Below are 22850 nucleotides of genomic sequence, written 5' to 3'. Positions count from 1 at the left end.
GTATGTACATTACAATTCGTTACTTCTTTACTTAAGTATAGAATTGAACACCGACACCTTGTTATGGCTCAACGCTCCATTTTTCTTCGTTTGATTTCTAATCATGTGTGAGCCTTTATTATTATTAAATTCATATATGTTGGAGAGTTTCTCACCTCATCTAACTTTATAGGCTTGTATTGCTATCTACTTGTTGATGCGAAAACTCTCATTGGCTTAAACGTCTAAAGATGCAAGGTTGATATAGATAGTACATCGGTGAAGTTAGTTAGCAGTATAACGTTATTATGTTCCGCACATAGTGTCACACTTCACCGTCTCTAGTATCTCGTAGCTTGCCGACCTCCTGTCTATTACTCTTCACCTTGGGCGTTCTCTGTAAGTTGGTCAAGTCTGTGAGTGCACGCCTCAAGCATGTATCGCCAACGCGGTATTAAGCTCGCCATAATCAAGCGTGCGATTCTGGTAGTAGTTGGATAATAGCAAAATATCGCGATGCATGACTTTTAATAGCGACACGAAATTAGGAAAATTCTTAAATGCTGCACAGACGAATTGTTGAAATAATACCGACACTGTTGCTGTTAATTTATTATTAGATGCTTGGTTCAATCACATAAGATATCAATGCAATAAACTTGGAATATTTTTAATAGCTAATATTAATTAATATTAATTAATATTGCTTTTTGTAATTTAACGTTACTCACAGCGGCTTCAGTTTCACAATATTCATAAAATGTTTGTAGAAATGTTGGTTAAACTTTAAGAAATTATTAGTCTTTTACTATCTTTAGAAATAAGAGATGAACAAATTCAAGATCGAATGTTTCTTTTATTAACATAATGATGGATTTCGAGTTAATACGTTATTAAAGACGATAAATATAAAGCGAAATATATTGCGCGTTGTATGCAATGATATCGTATCATTGGTCGACGTCCCGACACTCCCGACGCCGACGTCCCGACGCTCGTTTTGGCTACGGTGATACGTGCGGGCTGATCCATTACTCGGCAAATCAATTAGGACACGGGCGTCGTAGCGCAGAAAAAAAGCGTGACGAAAACAAAGCATTTAATCGGATTTTGTTTTATCGGTCGTACACGTTGAACCCACGGTGGCAAATATTTCATGGCAACAAGAGGGACACTGGTGCTGCTCCTTTTTTTTATATCAGTGTCCGCGATAAAATAGGCCCCATATTTCAAAATTCTATTCCGGTCACGGCTTTTTGTTATCCTCTTTCCGAAATAACGCTACCGAAATGTCGATATTATTACTCGGCCTTCTGTGCGATACCTGAAAGATTTAAAGAAAAAGTAGCACAAGTGGACTATACTACCTATATATCTACACCGGACTTGGATATTCCCATTTGTTAACATCTCTAACATCTCGAACGTTGCGGAATTGTTTCCGTGATAAATATAACGGTTTCTGATAAATGTAAAATTTTCCTACGGATGATAATATGAAATATTATATGAAATAAATTATATAAAAAACGAATAGCAAGAGATAGGATTTACATTTATTTAAATAGGAATTACATTTTAATAATCGTTTGTCCTCGAGCATTAAACAAGAGCGAAATGAAGGGGATGCACGTACGGACTACGGACCGATCCTCCGATCAAAAGTTTGTATCTGCCGTAAACTTTTATGAAACTTACGGGATGACTTCTTCATGGCTGCTACCCGGAGTGGATTGTATATGCATCGCGCGAAAACGCTGCGACCGTGCGGGAAAACAGAAGTGACTGTACAGAATATGTTATAAATAAATACTGCGTGTTCACGAAGTTTTTTCCCTGTTAGCGCCCATCGGCGTGATACAACTTTTAAGTTTAAGTTGCCTCTATTTTCCAATATCATATTCCATATTGCGTTCAAATATAAGAAGATTTCCCGTGAAAAATGAATATAAATCCCACGCGCTGAGTTTATCGATTTTCAAGCTAAAAGTAAGGTGATAAAAGAAAGATGCAAATTACTGGACGTCGTAAAAACGTTTCTTTTTGTTATCATATTTTTTTCGCGATATAATTCTTTGAAAAATAATTGGGTTTTATACATACATACACACTATTTCAACATTTCGTTCGTCGATGTAATACCTACTTAATTTTAAAAGATTCGTGACCGTGACCGGATAAAAAGGTTATAAATTTATCAGATTGTTAGTGACGACGCTTTCGTCCCTAGGTGATAATTGCGGCCGCAAACTTTTCCATAATTTTATAAAACTTTTCCACAAAGTACAATTAAGGGGAAGCAGGCGCTTTCCTAAAGTTAGATCCGTTTCTCATTAAAGGCGGTGTTTATTGGAATTGTTATGCATCCTCCTTTGCATTTTTATAGATAGTCCTTGGCAGTAACATGGGCCCGTTTTTCTTACTCTGCATCGTATTTTCACGTTGGCAGAGATATCATTCGCAGCGCAATGAGCCGCTAATAAGAATCCGAAATGAATATTCATTACTTGTATAATAAAATGTTATGATCCTACTTTTCAGATATAAAAAAAACGCATTGTTTGCATGCATTTCGTTAATAGAATAGTCAACGATATAGAAATCCAGGAAAGTACCTATCTCTCGTTGATCTCATTTGCTGCGACCGTCAGTAATAAAATAATTAAGCACGCGTAATGGATTTAATTCCACGTGACTACATATGCAACGCGATACTGCACGTACTGCAATATATGAATATCCGATAGATACGAAAAATAACTTGCGTAACATTAGTTAATTTATGCCGGACGTACACGTATGCCAGTAATATGCAAATTAACTCTATATGGATTTATGCAATTATAAAGAACAATATAAAGCGTGCCATATTGTTGTACCACGCAATTACATGATTTTGTATTTTCTCTTTTACGTGTCTTTTATATCTAAGATACTATTATGCAAAATAGTAGGCCTTTTAAAAACTCAATTTATTAGATTAGAGTAAAGTAACGTCTTTGTAGCAATTTTTGACGCGAATAGATTTATTTCTTTTCTCTATTGTAAGTTACATAATTCTTCAGTTAAACTTGACAATATTCAAATCAACTTACTTAGTTCAGTAATTATGACATTGTCTTTATTTAAACGTTAATAGTTATGGCCCTATAATAAGTCATGCGTAACGGAAAATATTCTTCATTAACTTTTTTGATATTCTTCGCTGAACGTTTTGGCAAGGCTCCAAAGTAATCAGCAATACTTTTTTTCATGCGAAGTGGTTTCAACGACAATATCGCGGATAGGTATCGTTTATGGTTTTTTTTCCAATTTTGGTACTGTAGATGATAAAGCGATACGAATTCTTTTTGCATACACTTTCTGTAATCGTTTCATAATCAGTCCAGAAAATTGCTCGAATTGAATTTATGATAATTACGTTGACTAATTGATCTCGACAAGATTAGCAAATTAAGAGTAAATAATACATGTGATTATCATGCCAATAAACTCACCGATCTACACGATCAATCTTTTACCTATACGATGCATGTTTTAAAGCAATAATGCGATTTCTATTTTTTAAACGCATGCAGAACTGCAGCGTAGCAATCAATCAATATACCAAGTTGCTTAATGAGGAATACAAAATCCAATCCGGACAAGTTTTGCCCCGCGTGCTCTGGCACGTTATCAAATTCCCATAAACAAATTACGGTACGGTTAAATTGCACTGTGTATAATCGTGTTAATGCTTTGACGGTTAACGACGACATTGATTAACGTATGACGCATTCATGGTTTTACTTTTATTTGGTCCCATTTTGCAAGCGGCTCTCGATTAATTATGTTTATAATGTATCATGACATATAATATAAATGCACTCGGAGTGACGTGTCAATCCTCATGTACGTCTTTCAGTTGCGTGCCCATTTTATCGGAAAAGTTTATCCCGTACCTTGGTACGGCTTTGAACAAGAATTCTTTGCCTCTTACCACGTTTATCCAATTATTGTAAGGCAGTGTTAAAATGTGATGAAACACTCAACCGTGCCAAACATTATTAGTTGCGATGTAGCTTTAACGAAGGTGTCTTCTTATTCGCGTAATATTATTATTCATGCTGCATTTCGCGCTAATTTTAAGCGCTTTGTGTCCCTTGCGGAATTAGCAGGAATTTCTCGGAGAGAAGTCGGGGCTTGTCACTACCTTCCGAAATTCTCGGAGAAGGTGGCAATTAACGAGATTTACATAGTCCTATTGAGTAATCGCGTTATCGCGTTGTCAACGCGAAGTATTCGTCGTTGCGTGTTTGTTTCTCTTCCTGTCCCTCTTTATATTGAAACGACGGATACATTTTTAAGCTTTCACGTACATACAGTCGTGCCACCGTTCTCTTATACTTACAACGTTTTTATAAGTAAGAGGAAAAATAGAACGTGCCAGAAGTATCCTAGACGCGAAAAGAACTACGGGTGCACTGCCTATGCAAAGTGTGAAACACATCGCTTGTCCGAATATTCACTGTGAAATCTCCCGTCACTGTATACGGCATTCAATTATGGACTCGAGTTCAACATTGCCAGAGGATTTGCCACGGGAGCCGTGTTACCTTCTATATAGCTGTAAGTCAGGCCCCGTATCCGTTTGATTGATCGTTACTCAACGGGTTTTAGCGGATCGATACCTTGCATGATGTAGCAAGGACCGCAGCTTAATCATGATATAGTCGGAATAAAGCGCCCCCGCTATCATCGATTTTTTAAACGTTGGCATAGGCATTAAGTCGAGAGTTTATTACTCGATGAATATTTAGATGGAGCGCAGGAAAATCGCGTTTGCGTTTCGCGTTAATTCAAGGCGTTGGCCATATTACGCCCATGTTACGTTTTTAAAATACGTATTACATCATCGAGAGTGCGAATTTTGCATTGTTCGAGAGTGTAAAGTCGAGCGTTTTTGTTTTTAATTTTAGTTTTATGTCAGGTAAACACGCGGCAACGCAATTTTCCTCCGTGTCGGCGAGGTATCGCGATTTAACGCCGTTCAAGCGACTGCAGCGCGGCGCGACACGTTATGTCGATTTCTTCAATATTTTTCCTTCACACGCAGTTCTATCTTTGTATCGCCGTAAGTTACATGCATATTTCGTCGCTGAAAGCATATATGTATATTTATGCGAGCATATTTACCAGAGGAAGAACACGGCACTCGCGCGCGTCGTACGCCCATTTACACCGGGGGTGAGCCTGTTGTGTACCTTACTCGGCGTCGCACGTTCGCCGGATGACTTTCGAAAGATGGAACGGGGTAGGAGCGACACGGATGTGTAACGAGGGAGCGAAGAAGGCGCGAGTGGGTGACGAGGGAGGTGGGAAAAAAAGGAGGGGGAAAAAAAGAGAAGAAGAAAAAAAAAGAAACAACGAGTACATCTTTCCTTTCTCGACTTTCCGGGGCGTATACCGTGTGTATCCCTCTCTCGAACAGCGCCCAGGGAATTTAATTCCATTTTCAATTTACCTAAACCCCTTTACGCAAACTCCGCTACCGACGTCGAGTACTTTTGGACTTTTTCTACCCTTTTCTGCGTGCCTTCCGTTGCCGCCGTTACGTCCCACCCCCTTATTCGTTCTTCTCCTTCTCAATGGCACAGGTTCCTTCCATTCGAGTTCGTCGAGCGAAAGGAGGCACACGTTTCCGCCACTTCTTGCCTCCTTTACGAATGTTGCATTGCGAATCTTCGGGAGGGTCTTGAATAAAGCCGCTGAGAAGGGAGGGGGGCGGACGAGAGGGGAGGGGGATTGGCTGAACAGATACCAGAGCCACTTGGTTTTAACTGCCTTTTATGCAGAGATGCCTTCGGGGATCCACATTTCGAGCGCGTCCACTTAAATTGGAGTTTTATCCGACCGCGGATTTCCACCTTCTCTACTACGGGGATGTCGCGCGTTAATTAATTCGCGGTTCCTCTTTGCTTCGGCAATGATCGTTACCGTTCCACCTTCGTTTCTTATTCCCTTTTGTTTCCAAGCCCCCTTTCACGTTCAGATATATCTCAAGATCGGGTTCAGCTACGTACACACAGCTGGCATTCCTCGTTAATCGTATATCGCTGCTAGAGCGCATCGCGGTTAGTGCGGCACGCACGCACGCAATTACTCGAAGACGTCGACGAATCTAACAGGTCCTCGACGAAGATAGCATTTCGAGGGCTAAGCGTCTTACGTGCCGAGATACACGAACGCGTCCGCCGATAATACCGGTACAGAGTTTGCGAGGGAATAACCGCCTTCGTCTGGCGCAGAAAACGCGCCGTGCTTCGAATTTTCAGTAGACCTGTCGGCTGATAGATTTAAAGAGACTTCGCGAGCGGGAAAGGGGAGGGGGGGGAACAACGAGCGTCTTTCCCATACAAGGGACACGTAACGGCGCGCAGTCAGACGACGTGATCTGCGACAAACGCGTATACTAACTGTAAAGACGAGATTTATGGGCGAGCTTGCGAGACGAGCTACGAGTACCAGGACGCGGAGAACAGGTGCTCGATAAATTCACGAGCGTCGCGGCGCGTCGTTGCAGTTACCCCAGCGGGAAAAACTTTGGTAAATTGTAGCGGATATTCCATGGTAAACTCGTTAGACCGGTATACGATACCGGTTTTGGCCTGTAACGCCGGCCATTATTGCGCCGAACGGATAGAAACATACGGTTCTTTTAAGCCATTAATGGCTATGGAATTTCCAATCGAGCACGCTTTCTGTCAAGGATGTTTAACGCGGCCATTCGCGAATTTCGTTTCGCTATATCGCCTATTTTTACGGGGGGGTCGTTATTGCATCGCCGCGCGCCGAAAGAACGCGATGATATATAAATACAAATGTCAGCGCCGACGCGGGGCAAAATAAATTTCGCCGACACCACGCGAATAAAAAGTTTCCGTCCGTTGGACGTTGGACGCGTGATTTGATCTCCCGTGCAAAAACACGAGCGGCTTTCGGATTGTTAAGTGACATAAATATTCGCGATAAATGTCTGATAAGTGATATTACACCGCGCGCACCGTTTCGCGGCTGTCACGCGACTTACATGGCATTGTTTTCTCGATCGCACGCGCGCGCTCCCTCGCTCTCTCGCGCACTTTACCGCGCATTTGTTGCGCACATAAATAAAATTTTATTATCTCAACGTATATACGAATTATAGAAGTCGATAACGGCGTAAGAGGTCTTTTCCTCTCGTAAAAGGCTCTCTCTTGTTTCTTTCCTATATTCGGCAATAAACATCTTTATAGGGAGCGATGAAAGCTCCGTTATTTTCCCGAGAAATAATCGCACTCGCTCGCGCGATCATGCTGCATTGCTTTAGGAAGTCTGACACACCGGGAACGTAACGGCCATTATGGCCGCGTGGTTGATGCGGGACAAGTTTTATTGCAGTTCGCGTTTACAGGCAGCGACAACAGGCGAGATTAGGCAACTATGAGCTATGAGGTTAGATGCCGAATACGACCTGTCGCGTAGTTAGCGCTCGTACCATTCAGTTATAATCTATGACATTATTACGCACGCATGCATATATGCATACATATATGTAATCGACTGCAATGCAAATAAGTTTATAGATTTATATATATATGTAGCGATGCAAATAAGATGTCCGCGCGAACGTCTCGCTCGCACAATATCTAATCATTTCCTCCCTCCATTTGGTTTGGAAATTTGCAGAATCGTTTAATAAACATGCTTCCGACAGTCGAAATACGGCATAATTTGAATAAACGATTCCATATTTTGCGGATAGATTAGTTTGCAAATAATAACATTAAGGCGCGTAACATTTTTCAACATTAGGGTTACGTTTGATCAAATTATATCGACTGTCTAGCGTCTATAGCTCGATAATTAAGCCCATGAAATGGTGCTCGTCCGTTTAAACCAAAATGACATCGAGTGGGTCCATTTAACGGGAATAAACTGTTTCTTTCGCGAGTGGTTCGCTATGCCGGGGGATCGTTAGTCAGATAGAACGAGTCGCGTCTGGATTGCTTGGAGTAGACACTTGAGACCAGCCTAGGTATCGCCGGGCCATGGGTCAATTGTTTCCCCGTTGTAAACAGGTCAGAAATAAATCCCGGCTTAACGCGGAGCTTAAAAGCTCTTAAAGCGGTACTCGGTTCCCCCCTCTCGCCTCAATTTATCCCCTTGTCCTGCTATCGTCGATTTTCCCCCCACCGTCTTCACCCCCCGCCGCCCACTCACACTTGCCGCGCGCATCCACTGATTCTTCGTGCACTCGAACGCCCTTTTTCGCGGTCTTTGGCTTTGTAGCGATCTCACATGCAACTTCATCAAGCACATTTAATCGTAGTATTACATATACGAAGGCGGTATCTCTCCGAGTATAGTCCTGTGTGAGATCTAAGTAAGAAATATCGTTCGCCATTAGATATAAAAGAGCGTTTAAGCGCAATCATGCGTAATCTATCTCTGATATTTCCACATCCCCGCGATTATTTGGCGATCATTTGTTAAAGAGAAAGGCCGCGTAATAAATTAATCCAGCTATTATTCACACAGAGAGAGAGAGATGCATACGTCGTAACTCTTTGTTAAAATAACTACAACGATATACGCGGTTATACGCGGCGGATGGATGTGGGATGCGGGCTTTGCAGCGGAAAACAAGTTATGCGTCCGCGCCGACTTTTAATATATGTAATTTAGCTGCGCGCGCGTTCTGTTCCTCTTGCCGTTATTAAAAGAGTACGAGAAGGAAGTATGAAAACCATCCATCATGGACAATAGAGCCTGGCGTGGTGCCACACCGGCCAGAGACGTTTTAACGAGGCTTCAAATTCAGGGACTTCATTTGCCCTATCGCTGTATTTTTTTTTTGTAACTCTGTTTTTTTTGTCGTTGTTGTGCCTTTTTAATGAAGGGACAGCGCGGAAAAATATGTCGCGAGAGAGAAACTCTAACTGCTCCAGTTCTCGTTCCCTTTCACAGAACGCGCGCGCTTTCATGCTTTGTGCTCTTCGATAAATATCTGACACGTACAACTATGGTGACCCTAACAAACGTCTAACAAACAAATCCATTTGAAACAGTCCTGTGTTCCGGCACAGTGGCGTGAGATTCTTCACTGATAAATGCGACAAAAGGGTCGTCGCATAATTGACGAGGTGCTTTATCGAAATCGCTCGCGTACTTGTAGGAGACAATTTTCTCGGCTGGTAGTGTAGCGCGGATTAAGCTGAGAAATACGCTGATTCTACTTCTAAACGCGAGAACGGGGGGAGACGGAGGGGGCGGGGGAGCTGATTGTGAGCTTGTGTATCTTAATTGTTTTCGGTTGCTGCGCTGACATTAATGTCGTTCGTAAACAATGCACTGCTTTCCGCGCTATCGAACTTCTTGTTTTATGCCGCCACCCACGTGTGCATTATGATCCACGTAACTGTTTCGTTTTTCCTTCCGCGCCCGTACTTAATTCCTTCGCGATACTTTTCTTTTTGGTTTACGTGAGATGTATAGCGGAGATCACGGTGTGATTGAAATTTTAATGAAGAAACTTATAATCCTCATTTCTTTTTAAACAGACAGGTAAAGGTATATTTAGCTCTTGAAGAGAGGAATATATTTCACTTTCAGCACATACAATATCCATAGATGATTCACATAACATTTTATAAAATATCCCATAATCGTATATTATGTACAGCCTATATACAGAGTGTTCTACAACTCGCAACCGTAATTTTAGGGACATACATGCCTCAGTAGTCGAGTTGGTACGACACCCTTCCACGGAATGTGGGAAGTTCCAGGTTTGAACCCTGCCTGAGGTAATATTTTTTGCGATAAATTAAAAAGTATTACAATTTTGATATTTTTGTTTTATTTCTTGCTTCAGGAATATGTCATTAAAATATGGTCGCGAGTTGTGGGATACCCTGTATATCATATTCTTAATTACATATTACGAATATAAAAGAAATCGTTTTTCTGTTGAAATGAAATACTGTTAATCCTTTTCGTGGTCACAGTTTAAATAAATTATCCCGTGTATAAGAGAGAGAGAGAGAGAGTATAAGAGCGAAACATTTAGTGGACATGAGTATAACTTACACAATAGTACATTTCGCGTGTAGAATACGTGTATTCGCGTAGCGCACCGGAGGTTCCATAGAGCTCGACCGCTATATTATGCGGCGACTTAATCGTCCGGGCTCGCAAAGTTTTTATGGGCTATAATTCAAAGTTTTCACGAGATATTCTTCTGCGTGTAAGAACGGGCTCGGGCTTATATTTCGAGAGGCTTCCTGTTATTTTATTGTAAAAGAAACTGTGTATCTGATTTTACGTGCCCGTGCTTCCCCCCGATTTTCCATCTGCGGTCGAAAAATTCGTACGCGTTTATCGCTTTGAGACCCTCGTATCGATTCGGGTGCCCGATATAAGTTCGGTTAACGAAACTGCAGCTCCCGCTTCTTTTTATGCAGCTTTAATGGGGTGACACCAGACTTCATTTCATTTTTGCGCTCCGGAGGAAACCGGATCTCTACTCGGCGAGCTTTAACTGTTTCCTCGACTTTCTGCTGTGAATAACGACACGATTTCTCCGAGAGATTTCTCCAACACACCGTTGCGACTGTAGGCGTCGCAGTTGACCCAACGGGTTCGAACGACGTGGAAACTGTCGCGCAAAATAAAAGTTGGGATCAAAGGCAAAGGATGGACATCGCGCGAGACGAACCGAGTTTATTGCTTTGGGAAAGAGAAGTCGATATATATATATATATATATATATATATATATATATATATATATATATATATATCCTGTTTTCTTGGATATTCTCCTTAGACCCTGGCGTTTCGGTAACACCGGCTGTCGTATCAAAGAGTGCGAATTCAATCGGAGATTGAAGTAGGAAAAAATAAAAAAGATGGTCAGTCTTGAGCGATCGCCACGGGAAATTAGAAGACGCAGAAGAATTATTTGCTTGTCAAATCGCTTGTAAAATATACTTATAGTTATATATTATAGTTATATATATGTATATTATAATAGTAGAAAAAAAAGAAGTGTTAAATCAAGACTTATATACTCGTAAGCAAAAATCTATAATCTTGAAATGAGATATAATTTGCGTTAAATGAAGAAAACTTGTTTGAATGAAGGTATTTATATAGTTTAATCAAGAAAAAAAACGTTGAAATAAAAAATTGAAAGTTTTATAAGAAGATTATAGATTCTTGCTTATTATACAAGAATATAAGTCTTGATTTAACACTTCTTTTTTTTCTGTGTATAAATAATGTGCTTGTCTATGGATATACATATAATAATGGCGAAACATTAAATTTTTATATACATCGCACGATTTCTTGGCGCGACGTAATGCGTGCCTCTGAATGCGAAATCACTTTCTTCTCATTACAATTTGGGATGAAAAGCGGACGGTCCGGTGCGGTGGCTGCCGCACTTAACGATTCAATTATTCTCTCCGCTGCGGCGATAAAAGTCGTGGCATTAATTATTATTCTTGCGCTTACCACGGGCGCGGTTCGCGATATTTCAATTTTGCTCGTCGTCCAAGCTGTCGTCACCCCTTTTATCGGTCCCGACACGGAAGCGCCAGAACGGAGGCGCGTTTCGGGGGCGAAAAAAGAGTGAGTGATAATTCGTCGCACGTGCGGTCAGGAAAATTCCCGCCACGGTGGAGGATGTGCTCGTCACAAACGCGCGGCGTCTGAGCGTATGTAACGATTTACAGTCGCGGAGTTTTTCTCTCCGTCTCTCCCTCTCGCTCTCTTTCTCCCGGACACTTTTGTGCACGCCGATAGGTAGACGTGAAAAGACGGGAGCATGAGAGAAAACTTGGATATCTACGATACATGCAGACAGCATACGTATCGAGTTGCATACAAAAGGCTTCTAATATCATCCTCGCCAAGCCGCGCCGCACACGTATATTCTATATACTTGGAATATACAACATTTGGAATTCGATGCCGCTTCCGCCCGTAAGCTGCCATTTTCTCTCCGTGCTGGTCATTGCGGATTCGCGGCAAACAAATCTAGTAGTTTCGCCTATCGTAACATTATGTATTAAAATGATACGCGACGTCGCGTGAATGCTGGAACCATCTCAGGTATTTGTATTGCCTGGCGTTATATGTGGTTATTAATTGCAAAAAGTTCTTTATGGAATGCAAGCGAAATAATTAAACATGTAAACTAAACTACTAAAAAAAATGTTTTTTTTTCTATTGAAAAGTTAGTTTTGATATAGCACAATTCTGCACGGTTTTAAATCTTGTCAAAGTTTTCGTAACGCAATTGATCCGTTAGATGATTAGTGACTGGTATAGGAGAATCGCTCACTGTAGAAGGCTTGAAAACAGCGTTTAATGGATGGTGGCTTGCCGAACTATTTGCACAAGGTGCAATGTGGAGGAACAATGTGAAGCCTCTTCTTTACAAGCTGACCTCCCTTGATGCGGATGCTAATTTACCGCTGTGAACATTCCAGGGGTTTGCTCGATGTGGTAGTATAATGTTTCACAAAGAACCGGTAGTGTATATCGTTTCTACAAGAAGTTATTGTTTGTGACATATGTAAATGGATATAATATGCGAACAAAACTTTCCGATTCATAAGAACGCAGGACGGAAAAACGTAGAAGAGATAGAAGCGGAGGTGGAATTTATTTTAACTGGAAAAAAGGATTACATACGCAAATAAACGTGACAGGAAGGATCTTGCGGAAGAAAATTGCGATAGTTTTGCGGCTATCGTGTAAGCGCTGTCGCGCAAATAATGCCTTTGATGTCAAAGAAACAACGGCGCTAAGTAACCGTTTCATAAAAATCAAGAGGCAGGAAATTAAGAAACCGCGCGTGAAGTGCCGCACGCGTCAATGAAGCGTAATCGGAAGATACGAAAAAGCGAGGACGGACAATAAGAAGACGTCGCGACGGAAAAATAGAAAAGTGCAAAGCAAACGGAAATGGCGGCGGAGTTCAAGAGGTTCATTAGAGGTTATTTTGCGACGCTTATTCACATCAGAATACGAGACGCGGTACAAAGAACGCGTTATGTTCGAAATGGAGGGCGATGATGCTCCGAGATTATTCATTCGAGTGAATCGCGCCGAGCGCTAGGTCGCTAATAATGCAGGGAAATCGCGACGTGTCTACGTCAGTCTAATGGCCCGTCGCGTCGAGGCGACAACAGGCCCTTTAACTAAAGACAAGCGATACATCTCGGGCGTGCTGAAGCATACAAGAGATTTAGCGCGTAATGGAAACTTCTTCCTCGAGCAACCATCGTTTGCTCGACGAAACTTCTTTTAAATATAATCTTTCGCTCGTAATTATTCGCCAATTCAGTTTACGATGACATTTTAATGATTCGTTTTTAGAGAATACGCTAAATGACATTGAGAAAGATGTATGATCTTCAGTTAAGTAATAGCCTGATAATTTTTTTGCTCCTTAATAAGGAGGTAAACGAGTGAGTTATTGCGTGCCGCTGGTATATTGTACGTACTGACAGAGTGACGGATGTCTCGCGAGCTCTTTTTGCTTTGCAATTGTTGTCGCGTGTTGAGGGAATTACGACGCGAACGAATCGTGACTTGGAGCTTTTCCTATGAGCTATTACGGTTTATTGCGTTACGTAATCTTATTAAATCTTACAAATTATATATTTTTGTTAATCATCGAGACCTATTTTATGGGATTATACATGCGAAAAAGGATCTATAATAATAGATTTTATAATGGAACAATATGATGTCACACTCGGCGAGGAAGTTTTAGATCGGCATGAAGCGGAATAACGTTATCAAACATGGTCATGAAATATTCACTCGAACGTGATTTGCCGTATATGATCTCCATGCGAAAAACCGCGCGTTGAAAATCCCTTTCTCGGTAATAACTTCCTCAGCACGGGGCGGGATATTCTCAGTTTAGTTGGACACGGCACGATATCTCATCTCGCTCGTATTATGGCTGGCCGGCGCAATTTTGCGCAAGAAGGTCCTTCCGATGGGACGGCGGAGAGACGAGAGCGGATTACTTAATCATGCCTGATGCTGTTTACCTCGGCGCGGCGCTTCAAAAAGAAACGCGGCGCGGATGGCGGCCTGGCGTAACGTTCTTGCGATTCCCCGGACCTTTATTGCGATGCGCCGCGGCGGACAGCCGGGAACGATGCGCGCCCGCGCCGGCCGCCCTCCGGAACTGTCAGACTGAAAAATCGACCGTAGTCTTTTTCTCCCAGACATTTCTGGAGCGTCGCAATTGCGGCGCCCTGTCAAATTGGCATGCCGGGGATAACAGCTACAACAGATGCCGCGACTTCGAACAGTCCTCCCTTAATTCGAGCTTCCTGCCGGCGACTGCCGTGCCGCGCCGCGTCGCGTGACACGATTCCTCCCCCTGCGTTATTATACTACACCCGTTGCAACGTGGTACTTTAAGCGTTAAGTTAATTCAAATTCTGTGGACGCATAATATTCTCTACGCAGCCAGTAGAATATTATAAGCGCGCTCGTTAGCCAGCTTGCGGTTGCGCGGTAGCAACTTTTCGAAAAAACAATATTGCTGTTTAGTTCTACCTATAGTTGGCGTTATTTCCTCACGATTTGCAGATGAAAACGGAAGATAATCAATATGGAGGAATAACCACGTATTTACGCGTCAAAGTTGATTGAAAAATGCACGTTGCTCGCATTTACACGTCGGCAGTATTTCAATCAGTCACAGGCATTCCTTTGTCGGAGAAATATTGCTTTCTATAAGCGTAAATGTTGGAAGCATCAACGAATATAAATGGTCGTCGCACCTACTCATTAATTGTCCGGATTTGTACGTGCGTAATAGAATCGAATTACATTCATCCTATATAATATTACATTTATTTGTAAAACATTTTATAATAACACGTATTATAGCTGCGTTTTTCAGAATTGTAATTATTATAAACACATTTTTTAAAATTCATTTTTGCATAATATATGAAAACATTATCTCTCCCTATTCTCTAATAAAAACTTTTTCAATTTATTTGCTAGAACAGGTTAAATATTTAGCGCTTATTATTTTAATTTTGCGTTTTTTATCGCAAACAGGATATCGGCATTTAGATTACTCATTAAAATGTGATAGATCTATTTAAAGATAGAGAATTGCTATCAAGAGCATTGACTCTTTTTATGGCAGTTTAATTTGAAAAGTAATTTTAAATTGAAACGTAGGATGCAGTTGTAAAATATAAATGCCTGGAATCAGGTACGAGATTACTTCCATAGTTAAGACTTTATGAAGAGGTCGCCGGAATGAGAAAGTTTTAGTGCTTACATTTTGGCATTGCGCAAACAAGAATAAGCAGACAAGGAGATTGGCATACAGAAGTGCACTGAATTGCTTCCTGATGACGAAAGTTGCAAAGAGATGGAAAAAACGTAGCGATAAAAAGCGAGAGGATAACGGGATGTATATTAAAGGAATCGCGCTTTTCGGTTTTATATTAAAATATTACTTCGGTGTCACTTATGTTGATTGCCAATTCTTCTGCGTCAGAATGCTCATTAAAAGAGAATTAAACGTTATTATCTGTTCCGTCAATTTAAAAAATAAATAAATAAATAAATGTCGAAATGCATAAAGCAGAGAAAAAACCACTCGATTATTTTATTCCCTGCACTTTATCGCCGTTTGTTTCACTTACATATTTCAATTTACATATAATTAGCAAATTTTAGCTTCGAATGAGTCTAAGTGCAATCTAACTTTGCAACTATGCACTATTTTACAGTTATCGTAAAATTTTTGTATTACGCGAAATGAATTTTTCGTAACGGGTACTGCTCTTTTAAAGCCACGTCCTGTGGGAGTAATTCGCAGAACGTCGCAATCATATATTCGCGGTGCATTTGTTCTCATCCCCAAAGTTTTACACATTAAATCGCAGGACCACGCGGTAAAAGTTCAGCCAATGCTGTGAGATAATGGTAGGTTATTCGTATCATTTGGGGACGAGTGTATGATCCGCCTGACGAGTGTATGAACTCTATTTCGACCAAGTATGGAATATTCATGGTCTAACGAAAAATAGAAATTACATAAATTACATGACTTTTTATTCAAGTTATATAATTTCTAATAGTATTGGGAAATTTCGTATTCCTTCTTTGCTTCGGAAGTTGATTATATGGGAGTGGCGCGAGATGAGCAGGTTGGTGGAAAAAGATCGAAGTAGACGGGAGCCGACGAGCGTGAGGTCGAGTTTCGACGTTGTCGCAGGATATGTTATAAGTCGGCGTTATGTAGTCGGCGAATGCCGAAAGAAAGATAGAGGAGGAAGGCAAGCAGGTGAATAGGTAGATAGGGTAGGTAGACTCGGTTGGAAGGCAGAAAGGTAGGAAGGAAGGAAGGAAGGAAGGAAGGATATACGCGCAGCCCAGGACGACATATCTGAGCTTGCAGCCTGCAACTTTTCCCATCAGCGCGCAGCAAGCCCTGAGCTTGTTATGCGAAGCTTGAAGCATGTAACGCCAGATGCCACATATTGGCTCGCACCTGACCCACGCCATCCCCATCTGAATCGCCCACCCTCCGCAACATACGAGACCGGACGAGAGGCTTGATCCCTTTTCCGTCCGTCTCTCTGGTGTTTTCGATTTCACATTGCACCCGATGAAAGGCTTGACTCTGCCGACCTGTTTGTCCATGCGTTTCGCGATTATTTCCTCTCTCGGAAGCCGTATTTCTTGTATCGAGTTGTCATTGCCCGGAACTGCTACTTCAACAACCAGGAGAACCTGAGAATTGTGACAAAGGACGGTTCTCTTTATAACTCAAGTTCTTACGTTAAAAGGGGACATAATTGCATTCTGAATGACAAGATAAGATATAAATTTCCCTTAATAATATTCCATTTAGTTTTGTTGTAAGCTGCTAAAAAAAATCTCAACGAGAATTGTAATATCTAAGACTTTTCTTCGCGTGCCGAACCTCATCACCGTGCAATGTTCTGCAGGGAAGGCACGCATATCGAAAATAAGGTCAACGAAATTTTTAAGTTCAGATGCTGCTATATCGATTTATCCCCATTCTTCCAGCTCTTTATGGATAGCGTGAAATATTACTATCGTGCCACATGTAATCGTAATAAATCGATCATTCTAGTCGACAATAAAGAGTGTTATAAAATTTTTACGCTAGTTCTTACGGCGCTCATATTTTTTTTTTAACCGACAACCGACCGGTTCCCATTTTTCCCATTAATTATTTCCGTGAGTTTTCATGCTGGCCGCTGGTGCACAATTACCTGTACATATGTTGTAGTGACTCCAATGATATAATCGCGCATAGCCGGTTTAATACGGTAGTGCATTCTTTGTAAGCTTAAATTTAACGCATTTCCCTCTCCACCCTGCAGCACATTTCGCTATTTCCATCGCAGCGCTTTGTCTTTTCTTTTTTTTTACAAGAGTTAATTACCCGACATTCGCGGATGCAATTACGCAACAACTCTCACTCAGCTTATTATTTAGCAGCGAAAAAATCTTTCGTCGAGCAATATGAGTCATGGTCTTTCCGACGAGAAAATATATCACAGTTTGTTTTTAATAGCCATCTCTATATTAGTCATCTCTTCATACATAAATGAACTTACATATTGCGCAACGCATAAGCAGTTACATTGTTACATTACAAGTACTATATTTTAGAAAAAGTGAGACTCTCTTCTTTACTTTTTTTTCCGCCGAGATTTTTTTCCGAGAAGAAATTCGAAAATCGTGACTCGTGACCCGAATCTTTACGACGTTATGTCAGAAAGTTTGGTTCCTCCAATAGTACGTACGCCGCAGCCTTCGCGGACTTTTTTACGTGCCTTGATCGGAAAAAGAAGTCACGGGAACGATAAGGTATTGCGCCTCCTTGCGCGCCGCAACGGCAAATCCGGGATAATCCGCTGAATTCCCGCGGAGACAACGGCAGACAGAGTTTCGTTTCTAGGTGAGCATGTGGCCGCGTATTCGCGCGATATTCTTTGCACCCCCTACAGTCTTACCCCGCCCCGCCGCGCACGTATTTAGGTTTACGGTTTACGTCGCGTAAAACCTGCTCGACAAACCCGCTAAACTCGAAGGAAAGAGCGGAGGGGATTTTTACAGGCTGCCTGCTTCTCTTACCTCACACGAGAAGGAAGGTAAAGATCGCGGGTGCGTCTAAATTTACGAACCGTAAACTTATAGCTTGGCTGAATGCAAAATCTTGGAGATAATGAAAAAAAGCTCTCGTCGACATTTAACTTTCGTTTTACACGCCCTTCGATTTCATGACTCAGGAATCAGCAGGTTTTTACCTGACCAATTTACATGGGCGAAAATCATGTAAAATTGCTGTTATCATGACAATTAAAGAGCGTCCTCTATTTTTTAAAATTCTTTAAATAATTTAATTTATCGTATAGTCTAATAAAAATGCCAAAATATGAATGAAGGATGTTTCATTAAATTTTTTAAAAAGTTTGCTTTGTTTAGTTTTAGATACGAATAATTAAAGTTTATACATTTACATAAAAAAATATATATATATTCTGTAAGCATTCAAATTTTGTTTGAGCAAATTTGGTAAAGCTATTAAGCCTTGACTCGTCGCCATGCACGATCGTTGCGGGGATCGTGAAAACTGTTCTTGCCAAACAGCGCTTTACATTCGGCTGGCCTGATGAAAAGTTCCAAGTAAAAGTTTGCAATGTCTGTCCGGCCGATTCGCAAAATCCCGACGGAGGTCGGCAGGAAGGGAATAACAAAGAAACTTCGCAACTCCCTTTAAGTCAGGAAACGAGGGGGCTGCGCGACGCGAGGTTCCTCGCTCGAGATCTACAGACCGCGAGCTTATATTTCTAACCATTAAGAAGTCCACCGAGCGACCTATTTTTTACGAGGAAAAGTGCGGGAATGATGTGTCCGCTATAAACGATTGTTTTCGCTTATGCAAAGATCATGAAGAAAAATCGATACTTTACGAAGTCACAAAACGTTTAATTTTTAATCAATTAATTTTTCTAATAACGCGAAAATATTAAAAGATGACTTTGAAATACAATTGAATATAAGCTTTTTTCTTGTTAAGTATTTTTCTTTTTATGACACATTAATCAATCAATTATAAAAACGAGAAAAATATCACTTGGCACGGAAATTTTTGCGCGCAACCAGAGACCGCCCGAGAAAACATTAGCGATGCCGTCTAACGTATTACAACAGGCTAATCTCGGAACTGGAAATTTATAAATATATGTAATAAGGTATCCCGGATGAAACAAGTGCAAAGATAAAAATCTTTTGAGCTCGAACTTTGATAAAATTGCCCCGGATCTGTTGGTTCTCGGAGCTCTTTTCTACGTTAAAAGGTATTGAAGAAAAGAGTACTTATTACTTAACATGAAGAATGGAAGAAGAATGGTAGGAGATACCTCGTCCATATAATGAATTCAGTTTGAGGGTGCAGGCTGAGCTTGCAAAGATCAAGCGGACGCTGCTCCTTTTATCCCTCTATCGAGTAAATATGATCTATAATTTCGTGGCAATAAAAGTCTCTTGTCGAATATAAGAAGTCTCTGTATCTTCTGTGTGAGATTCTTTCACGGATAAAATAATTACCGGGAAACAAAAATCATTCGTTGATTTATCGAGTGGAATCGTGGCGTGTACAATAGCGCCTACTCTTGCGCAATGACTCGCGAAAGTATATAATTCCAAGCTGTTTTTTTCTAGCTCGTTGTGCATTCTAGTGGGTAAATTTTGCGCCACAACTCTTTTACGATCTTCGTAAAGCCACGCCGTTACCACTGCTTCTGACATTAAGAGATGTAACGTAACGGTACGAACGCGAGCATCGCACGCGTATCGTTCCACACGCAACGCGTTGCAAAAAGGAGAAGAGAAAAGAATAATCAGCGAGAGAAACAAAATATACTGGGAGCTCTTAAATTTCTCTACCTACTCGACTGCCGGTGAAATTCACTGCGGATCCGTAAGCGGAAAAAAATTTCTAGGTCGAACGCGAAGGAGGTGGAGCTCGCGAGTCGCGCATAGAAGAATTTGAGGATAAATTTTGCGCTCTATGCACGAATTAAATTCCACGGTATATGGTGGAAAAAAACCCATGTCCGGCGAAAGGGAAAGAGAAGAAGACAGTATAAACCGAAATGGTTTTCCACCGGAATGGTTCGGTATTGCGATAAGCTGATGGCTTATCTTGCGAGTGTGCGCACTAAAAATATACGATACAAAATGTTACATCGACTTGAAAATGGATTATATTGTGCTTGAATAAGACTTTGCTTGTTGATTTGTCCGTCGCAAAAAATTGTACATTAATTGCTTCTTGAAATTTAAATGAGATATGCCAGCAACGATAAAACGTATGAGTAATTTAATAATTTTTTCATTTAGTCTTGTAAGATTTAAAACGTGTTGAACGACGTGTTGGTGGAAGACGAGCGATTCTACCGGCGATTCGTTCATTAAGCGCTAAGTAATAATTGAATATCTGAGGGCACATATCTTCAAAGGGATTTCTTGTTCACGAATACTTCCTATCCCCAGATATTCCGTGCAACACGGGCGAGCTAAGAACAATGCACGAAATTAAATTCTTTCGAGTATATAGAGAAGCTATGCGGGTTTAGGTATACAGAGAAATACCATTCAATTTTATTTTTTCGCATAACAAGTAAAGTCCGAACGCAGGACGCGTAAAAATTCGAAAAATTCACGGGAAGAGCGTGCCGTCGATTTTTTCGCGCGGTACATATTTAATCTCCCACATCACTGATTTAACCCTTTCCGTCCCCAAATGTGACTGTTGCCGTGTGCGAGCAGCGGACTCATTGACGTTTTCGTTGGACGCGAACTGAACAGCGATGTGTCAACAGATATCGGGGACAAATTCGAAAACACATTTCCGGTTAAATGAAATATAATAAAACAAGTGTTTACGACCCTATACGACCGCATACAATAGCTGCGCGATACGCAAGTGGCGTGACGGATGTCTATCCCCGCGCGCGAGAGGGTGGTCGTGCAACGGGCAAATGGCATGTGATCTGTCCCCGGATGCCAATCGTTGGAAAATTTTGGTCGTGGTAGAATGGCTGGATCAATGTTTCGCGAGTTTCTGCATTGGCCTTCTGATGGGCAAAGCGACCGCTTGCGCATGCAGCACACGAATCGCCCTGGACATTCCACTCGCTAACTGTCGGAATGCATTCTTTTCTCTCGGTAAAATGTTTGCGTAGAATATATTTTTACCTTGCTCTTTCTTTATGTCTTTCTTTCGTTCTCTCTTTCAGCAATATATTTTTTAATTAAAAAATATCAGGATTGCCAATGCATATAAGCATTAAAGACCCCTTTAACCTTTAAAGAAATTGCATATAGAGTGCATATTATCGAACTTTGAGCATACATTAAGTTATTGAAAAAGCTGCAACGCGGCACGGTTTTAACGGTAACGACAATGATGTGGCAACAAGTGCTTTTAACGTTTCTTAATAGTAATGCTCGTTACATTCTTGGGAAAGCACTCGACATGCTACTCTCAAAGGACCTTGCCGCAACAGTTTTGCGGAATGATGAAGCACGATGTGGCCGTCGGTGAGGGCAGGAAGGAACAAGGAGGATGTCTTGCGGTGCCCGGGACCATTCGGATGAATTCTTAAAGCAACCTAACGTTTCCTTTGTTTCTACCGCATTCTTCTCTTCTACCTTTTCCGGCATCATCGGCATGTCTGTTTTCTTAGCATCCCGCGCTCCGATTCTTTCTGTACGCTACGTAGACGCAATATCTATACGTGTAGTTCTTACTTGCACACGTTACTTTCGTCACTCCTATTTTCTTTACGAGATCTTTCTACGAGAAACGGATGTTGCGTGATACGTAGTATGTCTAAAGCAACCATCACGCATCGTTAAACATTCAAAAATTCAAACTAGAGACAGCTCGTTTTTTACATCGCGGCGCGGCAGTTTTCCTTCGCCTTTAGTATACCTTCGCCTTTAGTACCTTCCGAGGATCCAATTTTTCTCCGACATAACATACTTTGAGCCCGGGAATAGGAAATTCTTCAAACTTTCACGCTCGCAACAAGTGAGTTTCGTTTAATTTTTGCGCGATATGTTATGCAAGCACTATCTCGGATGTAATTCGTACAAGATAACGCCATGTGAAATTAATACGAACGGCATTACCGCGTGGGCGTATGCAACGTACGCCGCGTCGCGCCGTTCTCCATTCTCTTTCTTTTTTGCTCGGGATCGGCGGTAAGAAAGCTTGGGAGGAGTACCCGATCTGTCAAGGCCAGCTGGCTGGAGGGCGAACTACTTGATTTACGCCTTTCTTCCATCTTCGCTCGCGGAACATCCTCTTTGCCTTTCTCCGCCTTTCTCTTATTCTTCCCTTGAATGCCCTATTTCATCAGCTTAATTCGCCAGAGACGTGAGTGGTCCTAACTGTTATAAGCTAACTTTTTATCCTACTTTTTGCTCTTGTAAACAGGTTTAAATATCACGGCGCCACCGTAAAGAAAAATGTAGACCGGCAATTTTTTTCATTTACTACGAAAAGTTTGTCTATCTTCCTACGGATCGAAGTAGTAATAAAGCCTGTCTCGAGGTATGAAGGTTTCGACTGATTCGTTACCCGCATAAGTTTTGCCTCTTGAATATTTCCCCCGCGGATCTTTAACGAGTTTCTGATTCCTCGAAAGTTTCTCGGGAATGATTATATTCGAGGCTTGTAGTTGCAAAACTCGTTAAATCCACTGTAAGCTATTTTGAGCAAGGACAGGAAAAACT

General features: G+C 41.3%; 1 protein-coding gene across 6 annotated transcripts in view; it reads left to right on the top strand.

Annotated features, from left to right (window-relative positions):
• LOC139817527 (zwei Ig domain protein zig-8) overlaps positions 1 to 22850 on the top strand; it is a 129284-nt gene that overhangs the window by 93432 nt on the left and 13002 nt on the right. The window lies entirely within an intron of this gene.

Source organism: Temnothorax longispinosus, chromosome 8 (genome assembly GCF_030848805.1).
Source record: "Temnothorax longispinosus isolate EJ_2023e chromosome 8, Tlon_JGU_v1, whole genome shotgun sequence".
Taxonomy (NCBI): Eukaryota; Metazoa; Arthropoda; class Insecta; order Hymenoptera; family Formicidae; genus Temnothorax; species Temnothorax longispinosus.
This window is presented reverse-complemented; position numbering and strand designations above follow the sequence as displayed.